The following is a 17,598-nucleotide window of genomic DNA, read 5'->3' as shown; positions in this document are numbered from 1 at the left end:
AAAATCTGACCTGGAAAAACAAGGTCAAAACACACGATCGTGTGAGGCCAGTACCTGTTGCCCTGTACTCACCGTTTACATGTATGCACCATGGAGACCTGTCCTCTCCAATGACAGAACAGTAAGTACCTTCACTCTCAGCTGCGGCGATTCGTCACCGTCGTGACAAGGATGCACTCAAGGCCTGAAATGTTCGTTCTGCCACAGAAATCGATCAGCCGTCTTAGCACCTGTGCGTGTCTGTCTCACCCGCACTGTTGCCAGCTACGCCTTCGTTGTTCACGCTGAATACAGACCACATGGACTGTACCTGCCGAGGTTTGAAGTATGTCTTCCTTTTCTTTTGAAAGGCTTTCACTTAAATGTGAAAGGTTTGAAACACGGCTTCATTTCTGAATGGAAAGAAAAGGGGAAGAAAAAGTCCTCTTCGAAAAGCTGTGAGAACAAAAAAAACTTGCACAATACAGTGTTTTAACTGCTCACTTATGGGCACGATTAGCGAGGAGTGGCTCTAATGCACAGAAAGGAAAAACAGATTTCGGTTCGTTTTACAAACTGTGGGGAGGAAAATCCACCTTCCCTGTGACTGTAGCAGAAAAAACGGACCAAGTCGTTGCAGCAAACACAGGAGCGGGGCAAAGAAATACTTTCTCTTTCAAAGCCCCAGCTTGATAGTATGTGTTTCTCTGAACCAGCTTTGAGACGGCTGTTAGCAAAACTCGGGGGCCGAGCTCAGCGCTTAGATATCAGGCCCCCAATTTCTTTTATGACTACTGACAACCTACTGTAACTGTCTCCCCGATGGAAATGGAGAATTTCAGGACCCCCGAGAAGGGCTTTGTGGCTGTGATTCACTGAAGTTAAACAGGTGACACTGCTCTCCAACAGCTGTCTGAAGCTCAAACCCACTATCGATCCTGCGCTCACCTTTTGTTGCAGACGCTCTGTCCAGGACACAATTCCTTGCCCATCTGCTTGTCGGCCGACTCCACGCTCAAGAATGGGTGCCTGGCCCATGATTCCAGCTTCCTTTTCTCTTTCTGAAAGACAAACCACAGGAACCACTGTAGATTTCTACCTCGAGCCTAACGGAGAGACCAGATGCAAAGTCCACATTTGTCTACAAAAAGGAACTCGCTCATCCAGCAGCGAGAAAGAAGCACCAGGGAGGTCACCTCCGTCTCCACATCAGGGGCAAGTCCTAATGAATACAGATGAGCCCTGGGTGTCTTTACCAGGCCCCACAAAACCCCTCAGGCGTGAATATCAGATGTCTGGCACATGGGCACACGTTCCTTTTCCTGGACAAGTGGTTTAGCACAAACACCCCTGGTTTGGTACTTAAAGAAGCATAAAATGGAAAGAGGGGGAAGCAGCTGCATACAGAACCTCTCTCTGTGGCTGTGCAAGTTCCACTGCGGCCTCTGGGTCAGGTACACTCACCTGGATACCCAGGGCCTTCTGTGCAGAAATCCAGAGACTCACAAAGCACAGATGCATGTCAAGAGCCATCGTGGACTTAATGAACATATCCTCTAGACTTCTATTCTTACCACACTCTTATGTCTTTAAAATAATGAAACGAAACCAGCTAAAACACACAGCTAGAAAAACTATATACACTGAGGGTTACCTCAGATATTTTGTGGCCATATGTTAAATTCCAACCACAACTGCTGAATTTTCCTTTTCATCCATCCATCCATCCATCCATCCATCCATCCATCCATCCATCCATCCATCAACCATCCATCCATCATATATGAATATATTAAAATACAATTACACAACACACGCACATGTACTGGATACAGGGTCACCACCATCTCTCCCAGGGACTGTGTACAACGCCTGTTGTCCTTCCCGACCCTCCACACAGCGGGCGCAGGCCCTCATCAGTCACTCGCCAACAACTGGCTGTTGGTACAAATGCACAATGCAGACCTCATCCCAAGATGCTAAGCCTCAAAAGCTACCAGCACAGAAGTGAGCACGATACTGAAGATACTGGGAGAAGAACAGTAAGCTGCCTGCATGTTTCCTCGAAGAGGGCCTACTTTCCAGGCTAAGATGCAAACAGAGAGAAGTCAGGATACATCAGGATGGGCGTCAGCGGAGGAACAGCTCAGGGAGGCAGGGCCCAGAGCGGGAAATCCCTTGCGACTCTTCGAATTCTTACAGCCTGGACCTAAGTGGTCACAGCCAGAAGAATTCACACCTTGAGTGACACTTTGCCTCAATACTCCAGCTCTAATGTCCAAACTCATAAATGGCCCCCCAGTTACATTAACAAGGAACAAAGCCCCCTCCCATGTATATCTGAGTTTGGAGAACAAACTAAGTTTTAATAGTACGTAAATATATTTCCTATTCAGGTACCATATCTCTGGAGATTGGGTTGTGAATTATAATTTGGGCCAGAATTGACACCTAGGAGTTTTTTTCTGCAGGCACAAGGCAGGTGGTGATAATAAGATTCTCAGCAAGGCTCATGGGCTTATGAAGGTCATATATATACCTGTACGTACCACACTTAGCACAGAAATCACCAATGACAGCGGAAACATGGATGGACGAGTAATGAATTTCCAGGCCTCTAATGTGCTTCAAAGAATGGCTAAGACTGTTTTTGGAAAATAGCCAGATGAGGGTAGACAGAAAAAAAATGTGATTTACCTGTGTCGTTTTCTTATACCTGCGAATTCAGGAATACACTAATGTAAACCTATAAATATGAAATGTCCTTTGACGTTTCCCCCCTGGTGACAGCCATCAGTTTCACTCACCAAAAATTCCCACGTGGGACGAAGGCTCTTCCTGGAGGTCCTGGCGCGAGAACGGCTCAAGTGGTTGGTTCCAGCCACTGAGCTGTGAGCCAGAGGCAAGTGTGACTTCCGGACCCTTCAGAGCTCTGCTAGGAAACAAACGGTGTTTCCAGCCACATTGGGGACTTGTAACCACAGCATAAACTGACCTATCCTGCTTCCACTCTGGGGACAGTTTATCAAACGTCCAATACGTGTTCTCCATGTGCCCTCCAAACCCTATTTATTGCACGTACAGATCTTGCTTTCTCAGACCTGTCATTTAGGAGAAATCCATTTACATCCCTAAGAAAACCCTCTATTTGGATATGAAAACTTTTTTTTTTTCCCCCTGGCAATGCTACAGGAAGAAAATCCTCCCCAGGAAGTCAATCCTGTCTTTCTTTACAAGTTTCTGGATTCAGGGCAAAGGAATCATGTTCCAGGAAGAGATCAAACTCCCTGTGTGCGCAACCCCTTCCTACCCTCCCAACCACGAGGGCTGGGCCAATTAAAGTCAGGCGGCGACGTCCTCTGCACACTGACACTTACGCTGCCCATGTGTGCAGGTCCCCGCACACGAGTCCCCATTACAGTATACGCCACAGGAGACACGAGGACCACCTTCCTTGCCTCCCGAAGAGTTCAGTATGCAGTGGGATTGACGATCACAAATATAACAAAAATCATCCAGGAAATGGTCTAGTACTGACGACAGCAGGATTGGGAATCAGATGAGGGGTGAATCTTCTCTTAGCCAAGGCTACAGAGGAGAAGTGGGCATGTATTGCGATCAGTGCCAGCGAAAGTTCAATGGCAGGAGAAGTGGAACAGTGCACAGGAAAACAGATGGAGACCGCCCCCGCCGCTGCAAATCCCAATTCTCCCCGTAAGATCCTGACACCGTGACAGGTCAGTGCGTCCTAGAGAGACAGGGATCCCTGCCTTCCCAGCAGCTCCTGCCGAAACTGCCACACGCGCATTTGGCACTGCTCCCAGCTGGGCTCTCAACACTGCAAGGGACGGCTTTTCCTAGTGGAAACCTCATTTCCAGGTTCAGTGTAATGCTGTCTCAATGCCGGCGCGCGTACGCTTAGCAAAGAAGAAAAAGGGAAGCCAGGAGCTGCCACTGTCCCCAAACAACTGTGCAATCTCTATGCAGCGGGCTCCGCCCTGCCTCTGTCCTCTTTTATAACAGTATACCTGATGTCAAAACTTTATTAAGACCCTGAGCCCAATAATACCTGGGAAGGTTTTCTTCTCTCGGTCTTATGATGCTCAGGGTATCATTGGGATAACATTTATTGTATTTTGGCCTGTTGATATTTTCCTAACTTGATTTATTATTATTCATTTATTTAGATGCCAGTGCGGTCCCTGGGACAGGAAGAAATGGTACTGCCAGGAAATCTGATAGGTGTGAGGAGGAGGTTGCCATAGAAACCACTTAGGTTTTGATGATGGGAGTGATGGCACACGTTCTGGAAGGAACTTAAAACTGTAAGGATACGTGATCCTTTTCGCGGCAGGGATCACAAAGGACCTAGAACCGAGTTTCCAAACAGTAAAACAGGGAAGCCATTGGCATTTCTCTTTCGCGACCCCCCCCCCACCACCACCACACACACACCTTTTTAAACCACAGTGACTATTTCCTTCAGGGTAAGAGTTAATCTAGGTTAGCAGGTCAAGAATAAGGTAATAAACGGGGTGAACTGACATGACTGATGTCTGACTGTCTAGTTCCTCATGCTGTCAGCCTGTCCCATTAGCCACTATTTGGATGCATCTAGCTTCTTGTTCATTTCAGGTGGAAATAGGGATGGAAATAATGAACGATGGAAGAAATGAGACAATTAATTAATCTTAAGACATTCTCATAAAAGCCATGTGGCACCTTCATACTCTCTTTTCACTGCTGTGGAGAACAACTGGAAAACAAACCAAAACAAACAAAAACGGTTGTGTGCAGAACGTCTTGGGGTTTCATGAGAGTTGCAAACAACACTGCCACCACTCACTGACAGTTGTTAGAGAGCCTGAGTTCTCTCACTGTCTTTGCTCTCACACTGAACTGCGGTTTGATCTTGGGCAAAGCTCTGTATCTGCTGGACTTCTAGTTTCCTCGTGAACGGGTTAGACTGAAGCGAAGGGCACTTTGCCAATTGTAGCCGTTATACAATACCGTTCAGCTCTGTAATTCCAGCTTATAATTCCATATATGTTTCCCACTGAACTATATTCTACATTGTTTTTTTCCCTTGGTAGTTACATCTGGCTAGGGGACAGCATCTGCTACTCCCCCCACCTCCACCACCCCCAAAAGAAGCAACACAAAACACCAGCTTCCTGTGACTCTACCAACACAATCACACAGTAAAAAAGGCTAGATAACACAAATGGTCCCAGGACTACAAACACAGCAGAGTGAGACTGTGTTTGAAACATTTACAAACAGACTTACGCCATGCAGTCCACAGCAAAAGGAGAAACTGACTCCTACGACGGAACTACAAATCCCCCAGACGGTCGGGCTTCCTACTATCTGCCTTTCGAGAAAGGAAGACAAACCGATTCTTTTGCAGTTGCTGACGTTGAGTAAGCCTGCCCTTAGCAGTGACCTGTTGAGATGCCTGCGACTACAGAGATGCATGTTCGAGTGGCATTATTGCCCCATAAATACAACAATCCAGACAGTCTCGTTGTCAAGGAGATTGGCGTGTGTTTGGCATGGGCCGCCACCAGCAAGTTGGACCTGTTTTCATTGCCATGTTCCTACATAGAGACACCTGCCTTCGAAAATGTGAATCTGTTCTAATACAATTGATATATTGTATTGAACATGTAGATCATAACGTGAATTTTACACTTTTATGCATGACGCCTAATTCCATGAGCGAACTTCAGGTCTCTTTTTAAGGTGAAGTGCCATGTTTATTACACTATTTAGATATTGGTTAAACATTTCACATATGTAAAACTCTACCACCATTTTTCCTAAATTTTTTTTTGCATTTGACTATCAAGTTTTTGAGTGTTTTCCCCATTATTCCTGTGGATAACATAGCACAATTTTTCATCGCATGGTATATTAGTTGTCTATTGCTTCTGTAACAAATAACCTCAAATATGCCTGCTTAAAACAATACTAATGTGCCCTTCTGGCCAGGATGGCAGAGAAGGTAAAGTGTACTCACCTCCCCCAAGGAGCACATCAAAATTACAACTATTATAGAACGGCCATCACTGAGAACCTACACACTACACACAAGCTTTGTGCTAACTCGGTTTGGGTTCAAGGCTGCACAAGGTCCGGTGTGAGAATCCTTAAGCCACAGAATTGTGCTGACAGGTCCAGGGTCCATCTGACCCATGTCTCCTGTAGCTTTTCTGGAAGCAGCCTTATGCCTGAGTGTTGAATGAGCCATTGGGACCCCACGAGTGGCATCCTCTCATCGTCCCCAGTGGACTGAGTGAGGCTTGAGCAGATGGCGATTTCCGTGCCTCTGCCCTGACAAGCGCCCCCACAGAGCCTCGCCAAGTGGAGTGCCAGGCCCTGCCATAGGAAGACCTCCAGCCTTGCAGGTCTATGCTCGTTAACATCTCCAAGGAGCCATTTGGAGGACAAGCCAGTGGGAGGACACTCCCCCTACAGGTTTGTCTTCCACTTGCCAGTTTGCACGCAGACTAGGAGATAATCTGATTGGGTGAACTGGGAATTACCAAGGTTTACTCACTCTCCTATTTCCTCCTAAGCACACAGATCCGAGATTGCTGGTAACTAGCGAAGCGCACGGAGGACGGCCGATTAAATTTCCTGGGCTCCATTTTACTTCCAAACTGAAAATCTAACCCTCACTTTGTCCTCATGGGCTAAGTCAGCACAAATCTTTCTTGGCATGCGACCTACTCTGACCTAGGAAAAAGTTCCTTCAAATCCCCTATTATTCATATTGATCTTGTATTATCCAAGGCCTTTCATTAATTTCCAGGGTCTCAGATGTAAGTCACTTGGTTCCTAAGAACATAATACAGGGTCTAAAAGGAAAATAAGGGGCTATCTGGGATACTGAGACAAGAAAGCCTAATCTTTTGAGATTGTAAAAGAGGCAAAGTCTCTTGCTTTCACAAAAATGAGTCTGAACACTGCTGTTAAATCCATTCCCAGAGAGCACATACAGATGGCCCTACTGACATGAAACGGTGCTCCACGTCAGCAGTCACCACGGAAAAGCAAATGAAAACCACAACGAGATATCACCTCACCCCTGTCCGAATGGTGTCATCAATAAATCAACAAACAACTGTTGGCAAGAATGTGGAGAAAAGGGAACCCTTGTGCACTGATGGTGGGATTGCAGACTGGTGCCGCCACTATGGAAGACAGTACGGAGGGTCCTCAAAGAATTCAAAATAGGACTACCTTATGACCCAGCAAGTCCTCTCTTGAGTATTTACCCAAAGAAAGTGAAAACACTAATTTCAAAAGATACATGCACCCCTATGTCAATTGAACCATTATTTGCAGTAGCCAAGATATGAAAACTAGGTGTCCACTGATAGATGAATGGAGAAAATGTGGTATACACACACACACACACACACACACACACACAATCGAATATTACTCAGCCATAAAAAAGAATGAAATCGCCATTTGTGCCAACATGGGTGGGTGTAGAGGGTATTGCGCTCAGTGAAATAAGACTGAGAAAGACAAATATGGACATACCTCTGAGATACTGCCAGTTGGGTTCTGGGCCATCACAATAAAACAAGTTGTAATCTTTTTGCTGGTGGAAGGTCTTGACTGCAATTTGTGGAAAACACAATTGTGACGTACAATAGAGCAAAGCACAATAAAACAACGAATGCCTATACCATATGATTTCATTTACATGTGGACTCTAAAAAAGCAGAGCAAATGAACAAACAAAACAGAAACAGACCCACACATACAGAGGACAAACTGATGGTTGCCAGTGGAGAGGGGGAAGAATAGATGAAAAAGGTGACGGGGGAAAAGAGGTACAGACCTCCAGTTGTAAAATAAGTCACGATCATGAAATGTGCAGTGCGGGGAATATAGTCAACAATATAATAACTTTGTACGGTGACAGATGGGTGCTAGACTTATGGTAGTGGTCGCTCTGGAAGGTTTATAAATGTCAAATCACTATGTCGTACCCGAAACTAATATAATATCGTGTGTCAGCTATACTTCAATTTAAAAAAATAGGTCCTGGGGATTATATGATAACCCAACTAATGAAGAGACGTGAATTTTTTGGACACATTGGAAACTATTTAAACATAATATTTTTGTTAATATAACATGAAATATGGAAAAGGACAAAGATAACATAACACTCATTTATACCATTATAACGAGGACAGTGACAATAATTGTGACAAAATGAAGAGCGAGTGGCAGCGTGCCAAAGGATATTTGAGAGGTGCCACTATACAAGAAAACTTGAAATTCTCTCAAATGCTACAGCTCATATCTGAAACAATCCTCATAGAGGTTTTGCCAAACTTTACGATTCACATTTTGACAAGGTTTTCCTTACCAAAAATGGTTTTCTGATCTGAAAAAAATCTGAACTACTGAAAATTTGTTTGCATGAGTGTTATCACTAGGAACATTGTTTTTTTAAATTTTTTATTAGTTTCAGATATACAAACCAACATAATGATTAGACATTTACAACAACCCTCAGAAAGTGATAACCACCCCACCCCCCCCGCAGTCTGCTACCCCTCCAGCATCACATACAGCTGTTATATTCCCTATACTGTACTGTACATCCTGTGAATGTATACACACACACACATGCAAATATATACGTATATCTATAGCTGTGTGTGTGTGTCTATTTGTGTATATATACCACAGTGGTCAGGCAGCTACACAATCTGTGACGTGAGCCCCCCAATAAGTCCAGTGGAGCTATTGAAATTTTAAAACAAAAACAAATTTCAATCAACCATCAGAGGAAATGTGAATTCTACTCTGTCTCTAGGAAAATGACACCAGAAAGAGTTACCTTGTTAAAAGGCAAATAGAAAGTCTACAGCCAAATAGTTTTTTTTTAAAGCATTATATATACAGTTAATTAATTATACACACAGACACACATACACACATTTATTTAATTTATTTATTTTTGGATTTTATAAAGTTTGTGGTATTTGTTAGCCCTTTAAAATTCTTATTTGTCAAAATAAGTCAGAGAGTCGAGACCCATATGACTTCACTGATACCTGGGGGGAAAAATTAAAGCAACAAAGGAGCAAGACAAACAAAGAAACAAAAACTCATAGACACAGACAACAGTTTAGTAGTTACCAGAGGAGGGAAGGGGATGGTAGATGAGGGTAAAGGGGGATCAAATATATGGTGATGGAAGGAGAACTGACTCTGGGTGGTGAGCACACAATGTGATATGAAGATGATGTAATACAGAATTGTACACTTGAAACTTAAGTAATTTTACTGACCATTGTCACCCAAAAAAACTTAATTAAAAAATTTATATTTGTCATGATTTCTTTTCCAGTTCTCAATAATTACTTTATTTCTTATTTTCTTTTTATAGTGTTGAACTATTCTCTTAAAGCGGGCATCCCAAATTATATAAAATTTAGGCTACATAAAATCTGGATCTACTTGTATGCCATCCAGCATCTTTTATATGAAAGTGACAGAAGGTCTGCTCAACTTAGGCAAAAAGAATCAAGTATGAAACATCAAGTAGGGCAGGACACAGGGTCTCAAATTTTGCTCTGGGGATTTAGTCTAACAGTCTCCAGACCTTATCTGTTTTTTCCCTTCCTTCCCTCTCCTTCTCTTTCGTTCTCTTTCCTGCCTTCTGTGCAAGTCCATTCTCAGTCTGGCTTCATCTATGACCAGTAGTAGCGAGAGGCCACCCTAAGTGACCGACCTCACAAGGATTCCAACACCTCTGACTAAAATCCTATGGAATCTCTTTGTCTTGGACGAGCTAATGAACTTGACCATGAACAAAGTCAGGGAACCAGAAGTCTCTACGTGGCTTGACTATGTGCCAAGCTCTTGTCTAACACATGAATAACCTGGAAAGTGGGATTACGCCTCGAAAAAAGTCAGAAAACTGGTATTAACTGGCTTAGCAAAAACAGAGGCTCTCTATCACACACACACTTTCTACGTAGGAACTGGTGAGCCCCAGGTGGCCCGTGACCAGAAAAACACGCATTTACCTGGCCAAAGACTAGGAATGAGGAGGGAAAAACAATGGATTTCTCATCAGAACATGTCTCGATACCTTAATTGACCAGATTTTTAAATTATAAAGCATAGCTTTGTGCCCCAATACAGCTGCTAGGTCTGGAAAGGAAACAGCAGGACAAACGAGGCAGCGAGAGTGTCGTCTGACAGGCAGAAGGATTCCAGTTTCCTCAGACAAAACCAGAGCTACCCCTGCTGAGGATGTGACCTGAGCAGGCACGAAGCTCCGTGACTTCCAGTCACATTTCTAATCCTCGCAGTCACCGAGCCTGTCTTTTCTTTTTTTTTTTTTTAATTAAATTTATTGGGGTGACAATTGTTAGTAAAATTACATAGATTTCAGGTGTACAATTCTGTATTACATCATCTATAAATCCCATTGTGTGTTTACCACCCAGAGTCAGTTCTCCTTTCATCACCATATATTCGATCCCCCTTACCCTCATCTCCCACCTCCCCACCCCCCGCCCCCCTTACCCTCTGGCAACCACTAAACTATTGTCTGTGTCTATGAGTTTCTGTTTCTCATTTGTTTGTCTTGTTCTTTTGTTGCTTTTGGTTTATATACCACATATCAGTGAAATCACATGGTTCTCTGCTTTTTCTCTCTGACTTGTTTCGCTCAGCATTACTCTCTCAAGATCCATCCATGTTGTCACAAATGTTCCTGTATCACCTTTTCTTACCGCCGAATAGTATTCCATTGTGTATATATACCACAACTTCTTTATCCATTCATCTATCGAAGGACATTTTGGTTGTTTCCATGTCTTGGCCACCGGAAACAAAGCTGCAATGAACATTGGAGCACATGTGTCTTTATCTCTAAATGTTTTCAGATTTTTTGGGTAGATACCCAGGAGAGGGATTGCTGGGTCATATGGCAATTCTATTCGTAATTCTTTGAGGAACCTCCACACCGCCTTCCATAACGGCTGCACCAGTCTGCATTCCCACCAAGAGTGTATGAGGGTTCCTTTTTCTCCACGGCCTCTCCAACATTTGTTATTTGTCTTGTTGATGATCGCCATTCTGACTGGGGTGAGGTGATATCTCATTGTGGTTTTGATTTGCATTTCTCTGATGATTAGTTATGTTGAGCATTTTTTCATATGTCTATTTGCCGTTTGTATGTCCTCTTTGGAGAAATGTCTCTTCAAGTCCTCTGCCCATTTTTCAATTGGGTTGTTTGTTTTTTTGTTGTTGAGTTGCATGAGTTCCTTGTAAATTTTGGATATTAGCCCCTTATCGGAGGCACTGTTTGCAAAAATCTTCTCCCATTCAGTTGGTGGCCTCTTTATTTTGTCAATGGTTTCTTTTGCTGTGCAGAAGCTTTTAAGTTTCATATAGTCCCATTCGTTTATTTTAGCTTTTACTTCCATTGCCTTTGGAGTCAAGTTCATAAAATGCTCTTTGAACCCAAGGTCCATAAGTTTAGTACCTATGTTTTCTTCTATGCAGTTTATTGTGTCAGGTCTTATGCTTAAGTCTTTGATCCATTTTGAATTAACTTTGGTACATGGTGACAAACAGCAGTCCAGTTTCATTCTTTTGCACGTGGCTATCCAATTCTCCCAGCACCATTTATTGAAGAGGCTGTCTTTGCTCCATTGTATGTTTTCAGCTTCTTTGTCAAAAATTATCTGTCCATATTTATGTGGTTTTATTTCTGGGTTCTCAATTCTATTCCATTGGTCTATGTGTCTGTTTTTCTGCCAATACCATGCTGTTTTGATTATTGTAGCCCTGTAGTACAAGCCAAAGTCAGGAAGTGTGATACCTCCATTATTGTTCTTTTTTCTTAAGATTGCTTTGGCTATTCGGGGTCTTTTGTGGTTCCAAACAAATCTGATGATTTTTTGTTCTATTTCTTTAAAATATGCCATTGGGATTTTGATGGGGATTGCATTGAATCTGTATATTGCTTTGGGTAATATGGCCATTTTAACTATGTTGATTCTTCCAATCCATGAGCATGGAATGTCTTTCCATTTCTTTGTGTCTTCTTCAATTTCTTTCAAAAATGTCTTATAGTTTTCAGCATATAGGTCTTTCACATCCTTGGTTAAGTTTATTCCTAGGTATTTTATTCTTTTTGCTGCAATTGCAAAAGGAATTGTTTTTTGTATTTCTTTTTCTGAGATTTCATTGTTAGTATATAGGAAGGCAATGGACTTTTGTACATTGATTTTGTAGCCGGCAACTTTACTGTATTCGTTGATTGTTTCTAATAGCTTTTTGGTGGAGTCTTTACGGTTTTCTATATATAGCATCATGTCACCTGCAAAGAGTGATAATTTAACTTCTTCATTCCCAATTTGGATGCCTTTTATTTCTTTCTCTTGCCTGATTGCTCTGGCAAGGACTTCCAACACTTGCTGAAAAGCAGAGGTGATAGAGGACAGCCTTGTCGTGTTCCTGAACGTAGAGCAAAGGGCTTCAGTTTTTCTCCATTAATTATGAGATTAGCAGAGGTCTTGTCATATATGGCCTTTATTATGTTAAGGTATTTTCCTTCTATACCCATTTTATTAAGTGTTTTAATCATAAATGGATGTTGTATCTTGTCAAATGCTTTTTCTGCATCAATTGATATAATCATATGATTTTTGTCCTTTATTTTGTTTATGTGATGTATCACATTGATGGATTTGCGTATGTTGAACCATCCTTGTGCCCCGGGGATGAACCCCACTTGGTCGTGATGAATAATCTTTTTAATGCATTGTTGTATTCGATTTGCTAGAATTTTATTTAGGATTTTTGCATCGGTATTCATCAGAGATATTGGTCTGTAGTTTTCTTTTTTTGTGCTGTCCTTACCAGGTTTTGGTATCAGGGTAATGTAGGCCTCATAGAATGAGTTAGGGAGTACTGTCTCTTCTTCAGTTTTTTGGAAGAGTTTGAGCAGGATTGGTATTAGATCCTCTTTGAAGGTTTGGTAGAATTCACTAGTGAAGCCACCTGGTCCCGGACTTTTGCTTTTGGGAAGGTTTTGGATGACTGATTCAATTTCGTTACTGGTGATCGGTCTGTTTAGATTTTCCAGTTCTTCATGGTTCAGCCTTGGAAGGCTCTATGTTTCTAAGAACTTGTCCATTTCTTCTAGGTTGTTGAATTTGGTGGCATATAGTCCTTCATAGTATTCTTGGATGATCCTTTGTATTTCTGTGGTGTCCGTGATAACTTCCCCTTTTACGTTTCTGATTTTGTTAATCAGTGTCTTCTCTCTTTTTATCTTAGTAAGTCTAGCCAAGGGTTTGTCAATTTTGTTAATCTTTTCAAAGAACAAGCTCTTTGTCACATTAATTTTTTCTATTGTCTTTTTGTTCTCTATTTCATTTAGTTCTGCTCTAATTTTTGTTATTTCCTTTCTTCTGCTGACCTTGGGTTTTACTTGTTCTTCTTTTTCTAGTTCTTTAAGATGTAACATGAGGTTATTTATTTGGGAGTTTTCTTGTTTCTTGAGATAGGCCTGTAATGAGATAAATTTCCCTCTTAAAACTGCTTTCACTGCATCCCAAAAATTTTGGTAGGATGTATTTTCATTGTCATTTGTTTCTATGTATCTTTTAATCTCTCCTCTAACTTCTTCTTTGACCCAGTCCTTCTTTAAAAGTATGTTGTTTAATCTCCATGTATATGTGTTTTTTCCCGCTTTCTTTTTGCAGTTGATATCCAATTTCAAAGCGTGGTGATCAGAGAATATGCATGGTATGATTTCAATCTTCTTAAGTTTGTTGAGACTGATTTTATGTCCCAATATATGGTCTATCCTTGAGAATGTTCCATGTACACTAGAAAAGAATGTATAGTCTGATGTTTTAGGATGAAGTGCTCTATAAATGTCAATTATGTCCATTTCATCTAATATGTCATTTAGGGCTACTATTTCGTTATTTATTTTCTGTTTGGATGATCTATCCATAGCTGTCAATGATGTATTTAAGTCCCCTAGTATAATTGTGTTTTGGTCAATTTCTCCCTTTAGTTCTGTTAGTAGTTGCTTGGTATATTTCGGTGCTCCCTGATTGGGGGCATAAATATTGATGACTGTTATGTCTTCTTGTTGTACAGTCCCCTTCACCATTATGAAATGTCCATCTTTGTCTCTTGTTATCTTTTTCACCTTGAAGTCTGTTTCATCTGATATCATTATGGCTACACCCGATTTTCTCTGGGCACCATTAGCTTGGAGTGTCAATTTCCACCCTTTCACTTTGAGTCTATGCTTGTCCTTGTAGCTGAGATGTGTCTCTTGGAGACAGCATATGGTTGGGTTTAGTTTTTTGATCCAATCTGCTACTCTGTGCCTTTTTATTGGTGAGTTCAGTCCATTTACATTTAGGATGATTATTGATATGTGAGGATTTCCTGTCATTCTATCTTTAGTTTTCTGGTAAGGTTGTGTCTCCATTGTTTCTTTGCCTTTTTGTTGTTGTCTGTTATTTCTGTGTGGTGGTATTCTATGATGTTTCCCTCTGTTTCTTCTTTTATTTCAGTATATATTTCAGTTCTGGATTTTTTTTGAGTGGTTACCCTTAAGTTTATGTAAAAGAAAGTTTGATATTTAGAGTATTCCATTTTCTTCAGCACGCTTACTTTCTCCATTCCCATATTCCGGTTCAGGCCTTTACTCTCCCCCTTTTTGAGTTTTGGTTGCCACAAATTGTCCCTGTTGATGGTGGTCGAATAGCCTCCTTTAGTATTTCTTGTAGTGCAGGTCGTGTATTAGAAAATTCCCTCAGCTTCTGTATGTCTGGAAAGGTCTTTATTCCTCCTTCATATCTAAAGGATATCTTTGCTCGGTATATTATTCTTGGTTCATGATTTCTCTCTTTCAATAGTTTGAATATTTGGTTCCACTCCCTCCTGGCTTGTAGAGTTTCTGCTGAAAAATCTGATGATAATCTAATGGGCTTTCCTTTGTAAGTTACCGTCTTCTTTTCCCTGGCTGCCTTGAGGATTCTTTCTTTGTCGTTGATTTTAGACAGCTTCAATACAATGTGCCTTGGAGAAGGCCTGTTGGGATTGAGGTAACTAGGTGTTCTATTTGCTTCTTGGATTCGAGGGTCCAGTTCTGTCCACAAATTTGGGAAGTTCTCATCGACAATTTGTTTGAATATATTCTCTGTTCCCTTCTCTCTTTCTTCTCCTTCTGGTATGCTCATTATTATTATATTGCTCTTTCTGATGGAGTCAGAAAGTTCTTGTAGAGTTCTTTCATTTCTTTTAAGTCTCAAGTCTCTTTCTTCTTCTATCTGTGTCATTTCCAGGTTTCTATCTTCGATGTCACTGATTCTTTCCTCCATCTGGTCAACTCTACTAGCTAAGCTGGTTATTTCATTCTTAATTTCTTCTATTGAGTTCTTAATCTCCAGAAATTCTCTTTGGTTCTTTTTTAAAATTTCAATCTCTTTCGTAAAATGCTCATGCTGTTCTTTGATTGAGTTTCTGAGTTCATTTAACTGCCTATCTGTGTTTTCTTGTATCTCGTTGAGTTTTTTCAGAACTGCAATCTTGAATTCTCTGTCATTTAAGTCACATATTTCTGTATCTTTAAGTGCCTTCTCTGGAGATTTCTCACTTTCTTTCTGAGCTATCTTGCTGCCTTGGTTATTCATGGCGATTACTGGTTTACTATTTCTCTTCCTAGACATCTACCGGAGTGACTTCTGCAACAGGTTGATAGAAAGCGGTCTTTCTTTTGTTTGCCAGTAATTGTTGTTAGAATGTTTTATTTTTTCTCCAACTGCAATTTATTTTTCTTCTCCCACACGGTAGTGCTGTTTTCTCTGCACTATTCCAGCTTCTCACACAATGGGGGGATTCCCTGGGAGACGGGCTTCTCCTGTTAGTAGTTCGTCTAAGTCACAGGGCGCAGTGTCCCGGTGGGTATGCGGAGAGCTTTTGATGTTCCAAAGCTCTTCCAGCTCCTGATTCAGAGCCCGTATGTTTCAGCAGTTCTGTTTACTCCTGCAGGGATCTGCCCAGATAGGTGGGGTCAGGGGCGGGGTAAGTTGTGAGAGGTGGCCCAGAGAAATGGCAGTGACCACCTCCACAGCCGGTCCTGCTTCCACAGCTCCCTCCCCTTTGCCGGAACTAGTTGGGCTGTGAATTTGTGTCTGCGGTCCACAGTTCTCAAAATAGCAAATTTTCTGTTGTTTTGATCTGACACTGCTGCTGTTCCGCTTCTAGCACCGGGCAGGTGGGGGCGGGGCGAGCTCTGGGAGGGGAGGGAGGGGGCGGCTAGTCTCAGTGCCTAAGGCTCCGTTCTCTGCTCTGCAGTGCGGGCTTAAACCACCGTTTTCAGCCTTTTTCCCTCAGTCTTTTCTCTGAGGTCTCTGCCGTGAGTATTGGGTTCAGCCGTGTTATATGCTGTCCCCTCAGCCCTGTGGAGCCCTGGCGGAGCCCTAGCAGTCCGAGTTCTTCCCTCTCCCGCCGCTGCGGTGGTTCCGGGAAGCAGCGAGCTCGGCGCACTGAGCTGGGTCTGCGTCCTGCGCCCCCGCGGCTCCGTCTCCGCGCACTTCTCCCTTTCCTCCTCCCTCCACTCGCGCGAATCTCCCACCTGTAGGTGATTTCAGTCGGTAGTGGGCCTCTTCGTCTTGCCTGTCTGCTGCGCAGGGAGTCCTTTGTGGAGTTTTTGTTGTTCGATTCTTTGTAAATTCCAGGGGAGCTTTACAGAGGCTCACCTCACGCCGCCATTTTTCTGGAAGTCTCTGAGCCTGTCTTTTCATACATACTTTACGGGTGAAAAATGTGACCCTCTAACAGATGAACTAAAATGGCCCAAGATTACCCAGTTCACGTGTAGAAGAGCCAGTATTCCAGCTGCTACTGTGGCACTTTGTGCATGATACGCCCTCTACAGCGTTCGCCATACTTCAAACCTAGGCCATTTCACGTATGCCGGTATGCGACTGCGTGTTATAGGGGGAAATCCTGCCAGCACGTATCACACCATCACCCTCTCGTCTTTACAAGTTCTTGCCCTGGATCTGCACACACGAGCTCCATCTCTTCTCCCTAAGAAGGAGGGCCTCGCTGAAACCCCTGGCGTGATGAGCGGGCATCCCATCACCTTAACACTAGAGAGATGCTGCCCCTGTTGGGTCTGCGGTGGTAAGTAAGACGGGCCAGGGCGTTCTGGAAGTTAGCAGAACAGGCTTCCTTTCTGTGCTGTAGCCTCCGGCCTGGGCAAATTTTTGTGCACTCTTAATCTGCTTTGGAAGACCTTCCTAGGAATGTCTTAGGTGTTGACATACGGGTTTTAAAGAACTGGAGAAAACAAAGCTCAATATCTCAAGTTTGACTCAGAGAGAGTGTGCAGGTGTCCACAGCTCTGGAAACCAAATCTAAGAGCTCTGGGAGGTAGCAGGAGAGAAGGTATGTGGCTTGAATGCCAGGCATGATGTGAGAAACCTTCTCATCTGCCAGACCATTTAATCCTCGCTCAACAAGGCCAGAGGCAAGGAATTTGGGTCACCACATTCAGATGAGAAAATGCGTTTTCTCAAAGAT

At 42.7% G+C, this 17,598-nt stretch overlaps 1 protein-coding gene across 1 annotated transcript in view; it reads right to left on the bottom strand.

The window, feature by feature from the left end:
- The window catches only part of LOC109453648 (treslin-like), a 162,508-nt gene that overhangs the window by 11,493 nt on the left and 133,417 nt on the right, over window positions 1-17,598 (bottom strand). The window contains exons 34-36 of the mRNA XM_088789403.1: window positions 7,537-7,614; window positions 928-1,040; window positions 73-392 (exon numbers count right to left, since the gene is read on the bottom strand). The gene's annotated coding sequence lies outside the window, so the exon portion shown is untranslated. The remainder of the gene's footprint in view (window positions 1-72; window positions 393-927; window positions 1,041-7,536; window positions 7,615-17,598) is intronic.

Source organism: Rhinolophus sinicus, chromosome 13, assembly GCF_057876585.1.
Source record: "Rhinolophus sinicus isolate RSI-liver-muscle chromosome 13, RSI-T2T, whole genome shotgun sequence".
Lineage (NCBI taxonomy): Eukaryota > Metazoa > Chordata > Mammalia > Chiroptera > Rhinolophidae > Rhinolophus > Rhinolophus sinicus.
This window is presented reverse-complemented; position numbering and strand designations above follow the sequence as displayed.